Here is a 7,335-nt window from a genome sequence, read left to right on the forward strand (position 1 = left end):
CCGTTTGGGCGCCACAAACTTTTGCCCTTTTCACAGTCATATCAAAAGTTAGCGAAAAACCGTTGACGGCTGTCGATATTATTTGTTTTTGTCAATCTTTTCTGCCCTATACACGAACCTCCTATCTCTTACCATTTTCGAGTAACAAAAATTTTTTCTATTTAAACGGTAGATACACCTATGAGTCATGATCATTTTTACACACGATTAGATAGTACTTCATGAATATGCATTTGTTTTTGTGAAAAAACAAACTTTTCTAAATTTGGATTTTTTTTTTGAGATTTTTTTTGTTTTAATTTTTCTTTGGATTCTTTGAATTTTTTAAATTTTTTTTTTCACCAAAACTTCTAATTTACTTTCCTACTGCTCAAGGAAAACTTTTTTTCGAATTTTGACAACCTTTTTTGACAAAAATTGTTGCGCCCCAAACTCAAATTTTCACATATTTAATTATATGGACCTATCGATTATTCATCCGAAAATAATTTGACACAAAAAACAAATTTTTAACTAATTCCGTTTGGTCACCACAAACTTTTGCCCTTTTCTCCGAAATCCTAAACTCAAACTAAAAACCGTCAAGATAGGTGCATGTGTTTCGTATTTTAGAAACTTTTTTGTTCTTTGCACGAACCTCCTATCTCTTACCGTTTTCGAGTTAAACATTTTTTTTATATTTAAACAATTATTACACCCCTTACCCTCATTTATTTTTACACAAATTGTGTCATTAGTTTATAGAGATGCGTTTTTCTTTTTTTGTGAACAAACTTTCTGCTGTATGGCACCCTGAAGCGATAATTCCTTATTTTTAAATATTTCCGAATACGTCCCTGTCTAATGAGAAAATAACGTGTGGTTCCGAAGGAATCTGCTGATGCGAAAGAATATTGTTATAATGACGGACGACGACGCGTTTCGGTTTACAAATTTTAAGGTGAAAATATTCGTAATTATATCGGAAAATAAGTGGTTTTCTTGCTTTGTTGTGGACACTAAATGGTGGTTTTTGTGATATGTGTGTGTATGCATGTTTTCGAGAAAGAACGGATAATTTTACTGTCTGTTTTCGACGATGTAAGTGACATTTTTTAATTTTAAACAACACACTCTCGCCTTCCGACATTTGATATTTTATTCTAATAATTACGGACGTGTTTCGCATCATTATTTTTACGTTAGATTGATCCGTAATTATTTGTAATGTACAAGATTCCGAGTGCAAATAAGCTTAAATCAACAGAAACTTGCTTCGGACAGCTGAAATTTTATTTTAAATTATTACGGGCGTGGTTCGGTTTATTATTTGTCGTTTGGGTAAAAGTTTATGTAGTCTGGGCCTATTTTCGACCCAAAACAAATAATTTTTTTGTCTGTTATGAATAACCTAAGTGACCATTTTAAACGGAATTTTGTCGGAAGAAACACGGCTTTTATTCGTGACGGTTAATCGCAATTAAATAATTTTATATGGGACTGGTGAAAATAACACACCAAACGAAATAAACAATATTTATTACAATATAATAATATAATTTGAATTATTCCAATTTTCGAAGAAGTTATTTAACTGATTTTCTTTGTTGAATAATTTTCAATTGTGAATCTAACTTTTCGATTGTTTCTCTAAATTTTCGCTTCTTCTCCATCATTTTTTCGATTAACGGTTTTATTTGTATTTCGAAACGTTCCACATTCATTTGAAATCTTCTAACATCATATAACCAAGTATTAATTCGGTTTTCTTTATCATTTATTAAGAAAATAACAGGTATATTATCGAAGCACACACGTCTTTTATTCATGACGATTCACCATAAAATAATATTTTGTACGAGGATGGTGAAATAAAACACAGTAAGTGATTAATTATAATTTATTAAAATCATTAATTCTACAGCTTAAGATTATTAAGTCCTTTTCTTATTTCATACAACTTAATTGCTTCTTTTATGGAACGAATACGTTCCAAATGTAAATCTAATCTCCGATGCAAAGTTTTAACGATATTTAGATTATATTTCTTATTTTTCATTATCTTCATCCTTCAATGAATTCTATATTGACTGTTTGACCGATCGGTCCTTTGTTGACGAAATGCAACTTCCAGCCGTTGGCAATTTTTCTGTTCAGATCGTCGATTACTGAATCGTCGAATTTTTCAGTAAAGCGCTCGGGTAGTATTGTCCTGCAATCTTCCAGTTGCACAAATATTTTGTCCCCGTATTTTGTAGGATTTTTACTAAAACTTTTAATTAAAAACTTTTTGTTTTCTTCTAAAGTTTTTGCACTCACAAAAGCTTGTAATTGTGATTCTTTATTCAAACCAGAAATAAAAGACGACATTTTAAATTTACAATCTGTTCAACAATTGAAGGCACAATACTAAATAAATCACTGACAAGTAAATCGACGTTTATATAACCGCAAAAGAGATGGTGGGGTATTACTCGAGCCTGCTCGAGATAGGAAGGGGATCGCTGCGTCAGCTTGACCGAGCAAAAGCAAGGTCAACGCACATGTCAGCCACCTGCAGCCACAAAGAGTCAATGAACGCCCAGGTCAGTTGTCGACCAAAAAGATCAATGACCGCTCGATCAAAAGTTGTGGGGCTCCTAGCTCGGGTTGACCTCATTTGACCTGAGCCAGCAGCCCCACTATATAACTACTACCAAACACACTTAAAGCATGCAGAATCGACTCAGAATAGGAAAAGGAGACGTTTAGGTCAATTTTATGCATTCTGGCGTTCGTAGATACAAGAAAACTGTTAAAATTCTTCAGAAACGTCACTTTTGAAGTGTTTTCTTGTACTTTTAAGCCACTCAGATACCCTACGGGCTCGGAAAGTGCAACGAAACCATCAAATTTTAGCTAGAAACTGTATTTTTGTCGATTTTTATTGAATTTGAACTATATTTCAACGTTTTTTGTTGGTTCTGAGCCACCAAACACACTTAAAGCATGCAGAATCGACTCAGAATAGGAAAAGGAGACGTTTAGGTCAATTTTATGCATTCTGGCGTTCGTAGATACAAGAAAACTGTTAAAATTTTTCAGAAACGTCACTTTTGAAGTGTTTTCTTGTACTTTTAAGCCACTCAGATACCCTACGGGCTCGGAAAGTGCAACGAAACCATCAAATTTTAGCTGGAAACTGTATTTTTGTCGATTTTTATTGAATTTGAACTATATTTCAACGTTTTTTGATGGTTCTGAGCCACCAAACACACTTAAAGCATGCAGAATCGACTCAGAATAGGAAAAGGAGACGTTTAGGTCAATTTTATGCATTCTGGCGTTCGTAGATACAAGAAAACTGTTAAAATTCTTCAGAAACGTCACTTTTGAAGTGTTTTCTTGTACTTTTAAGCCACTCAGATACCCTACGGGCTCGGAAAGTGCAACGAAACCATCAAATTTTAGCTAGAAACTGTATTTTTGTCGATTTTTATTGAATTTGAACTATATTTCAACGTTTTTTGATGGTTCTGAGCCACCAAACACACTTAAAGCATGCAGAATCGACTCAGAATAGGAAAAGGAGACGTTTAGGTCAATTTTATGCATTCTGGCGTTCGTAGATACAAGAAAACTGTTAAAATTCTTCAGAAACGTCACTTTTGAAGTGTTTTCTTGTACTTTTAAGCCACTCAGATACCCTACGGGCTCGGAAAGTGCAACGAAACCATCAAATTTTAGCTAGAAACTGTATTTTTGTCGATTTTTATTGAATTTGAACTATATTTCAACGTTTTTTGATGGTTCTGAGCCACCAAACACACTTAAAGCATGCAGAATCGACTCAGAATAGGAAAAGGAGACGTTTAGGTCAATTTTATGCATTCTGGCGTTCGTAGATACAAGAAAACTGTTAAAATTCTTCAGAAACGTCACTTTTGAAGTGTTTTCTTGTACTTTTAAGCCACTCAGATACCCTACGGGCTCGGAAAGTGCAACGAAACCATCAAATTTTAGCTAGAAACTGTATTTTTGTCGATTTTTATTGAATTTGAACTATATTTCAACGTTTTTTGATGGTTCTGAGCCACCAAACACACTTAAAGCATGCAGAATCGACTCAGTATAGGAAAAGGAGACGTTTAGGTCAATTTTATGCATTCTGGCGTTCGTAGATACAAGAAAACTGTTAAAATTCTTCAGAAACGTCACTTTTGAAGTGTTTTCTTGTACTTTTAAGCCACTCAGATACCCTACGGGCTCGGAAAGTGCAACGAAACCATCAAATTTTAGCTAGAAACTGTATTTTTGTCGATTTTTATTGAATTTGAACTATATTTCAACGTTTTTTGATGGTTCTGAGCCACCAAACACACTTAAAGCATGCAGAATCGACTCAGAATAGGAAAAGGAGACGTTTAGGTCAATTTTATGCATTCTGGCGTGCGTAGATACAAGAAAACTGTTAAAATTCTTCAGAAACGTCACTTTTGAAGTGTTTTCTTGTACTTTTAAGCCACTCAGATACCCTACGGGCTCGGAAAGTGCAACGAAACCATCAAATTTTAGCTAGAAACTGTATTTTTGTCGATTTTTATTGAATTTGAACTATATTTCAACGTTTTTTGATGGTTCTGAGCCACCAAACACACTTAAAGCATGCAGAATCGACTCAGAATAGGAAAAGGAGACGTTTAGGTCAATTTTATGCATTCTGGCGTTCGTAGATACAAGAAAACTGTTAAAATTCTTCAGAAACGTCACTTTTGAAGTGTTTTCTTGTACTTTTAAGCCACTCAGATACCCTACGGGCTCGGAAAGTGCAACGAAACCATCAAATTTTAGCTTGAAACTGTATTTTTGTCGATTTTTATTGAATTTGAACTATATTTCAACGTTTTTTGATGGTTCTGAGCCACCAAACACACTTAAAGCATGCAGAATCGACTCAGAATAGGAAAAGGAGACGTTTAGGTCAATTTTATGCATTCTGGCGTTCGTAGATACAAGAAAACTGTTAAAATTCTTCAGAAACGTCACTTTTGAAGTGTTTTCTTGTACTTTTAAGCCACTCAGATACCCTACGGGCTCGGAAAGTGCAACGAAACCATCAAATTTTAGCTAGAAACTGTATTTTTGTCGATTTTTATTGAATTTGAACTGTATTTCAACGTTTTTTGATGGTTCTGAGCCACCAAACACACTTAAAGCATGCAGAATCGACTCAGAATAGGAAAAGGAGACGTTTAGGTCAATTTTATGCATTCTGGCGTTCGTAGATACAAGAAAACTGTTAAAATTCTTCAGAAACGTCACTTTTGAAGTGTTTTCTTGTACTTTTAAGCCACTCAGATACCCTACGGGCTCGGAAAGTGCAACGAAACCATCAAATTTTAGCTAGAAACTGTATTTTTGTCGATTTTTATTGAATTTGAACTATATTTCAACGTTTTTTGATGGTTCTGAGCCACCAAACACACTTAAAGCATGCAGAATCGACTCAGAATAGGAAAAGGAGACGTTTAGGTCCATTTTATGCATTCTGGCGTTCGTAGATACAAGAAAACTGTTAAAATTCTTCAGAAACGTCACTTTTGAAGTGTTTTCTTGTACTTTTAAGCCACTCAGATACCCTACGGGCTCGGAAAGTGCAACGAAACCATCAAATTTTAGCTAGAAACTGTATTTTTGTCGATTTTTATTGAATTTGAACTATATTTCAACGTTTTTTGATGGTTCTGAGCCACCAAACACAATTAAAGCATGCAGAATCGACTCAGAATAGGAAAAGGAGACGTTTAGGTCAATTTTATGCATTCTGGCGTTCGTAGATACAAGAAAACTGTTAAAATTCTTCAGAAACGTCACTTTTGAAGTGTTTTCTTGTACTTTTAAGCCACTCAGATACCCTACGGGCTCGGAAAGTGCAACGAAACCATCAAATTTTAGCTAGAAACTGTATTTTTGTCGATTTTTATTGAATTTGAACTATATTTCAACGTTTTTTGATGGTTCTGAGCCACCAAACACACTTAAAGCATGCAGAATCGACTCAGAATAGGAAAAGGAGACGTTTAGGTCAATTTTATGCATTCTGGCGTTCGTAGATACAAGAAAACTGTTAAAATTCTTCAGAAACGTCACTTTTGAAGTGTTTTCTTGTACTTTTAAGCCACTCAGATACCCTACGGGCTCGGAAAGTGCAACGAAACCATGAAATTTTAGCTAGAAACTGTATTTTTGTCGATTTTTATTGAATTTGAACTATATTTCAACGTTTTTTGATGGTTCTGAGCCACCAAACACACTTAAAGCATGCAGAATCGACTCAGAATAGGAAAAGGAGACGTTTAGGTCAATTTTATGCATTCTGGCGTTCGTAGATACAAGAAAACTGTTAAAATTCTTCAGAAACGTCACTTTTGAAGTGTTTTCTTGTACTTTTAAGCCACTCAGATACCCTACGGGCGCGGAAAGTGCAACGAAACCATAAAATTTTAGCTAGAAACTGTATTTTTGTCGATTTCTATTGAATTTGAACTATATTTCAACGTTTTTTGATGGTTCTGAGCCACCAAACACACTTAAAGCATGCAGAATCGACTCAGAATAGGAAAAGGAGACGTTTAGGTCAATTTTATGCATTCTGGCGTTCGTAGATACAAGAAAACTGTTAAAATTCTTCAGAAACGTCACTTTTGAAGTGTTTTCTTGTACTTTTAAGCCACTCAGATACCCTACGGGCTCGGAAAGTGCAACGAAACCATCAAATTTTAGCTAGAAACTGTATTTTTGTCGATTTTTATTGAATTTGAACTATATTTCAACGTTTTTTGATGGTTCTGAGCCACCAAACACACTTAAAGCATGCAGAATCGACTCAGAATAGGAAAAGGAGACGTTTAGGTCAATTTTATGCATTCTGGCGTTCGTAGATACAAGAAAACTGTTAAAATTCTTCAGAAACGTCACTTTTGAAGTGTTTTCTTGTACTTTTAAGCCACTCAGATACCCTACGGGCTCGGAAAGTGCAACGAAACCATCAAATTTTAGCGAGAAACTGTATTTTTGTCGATTTTTATTGAATTTGAACTATATTTCAACGTTTTTTGATGGTTCTGAGCCACCAAACACACTTAAAGCATGCAGAATCGACTCAGAATAGGAAAAGGAGACGTTTAGGTCAATTTTATGCATTCTGGCGTTCGTAGATACAAGAAAACTGTTAAAATTCTTCAGAAACGTCACTTTTGAAGTGTTTTCTTGTACTTTTAAGCCACTCAGATACCCTACGGGCTCGGAAAGTGCAACGAAACCATCAAATTTTAGCTAGAAACTGTATTTTTGTCGATTTTTATTGAATTTGAACTA

Source organism: Zophobas morio, unplaced genomic scaffold, assembly GCF_036711695.1.
Source record: "Zophobas morio isolate AGI-343-1 ecotype UQ-CSIRO unplaced genomic scaffold, CSIRO_AGI_Zmor_V1 ptg000046l, whole genome shotgun sequence".
Lineage (NCBI taxonomy): Eukaryota > Metazoa > Arthropoda > Insecta > Coleoptera > Tenebrionidae > Zophobas > Zophobas morio.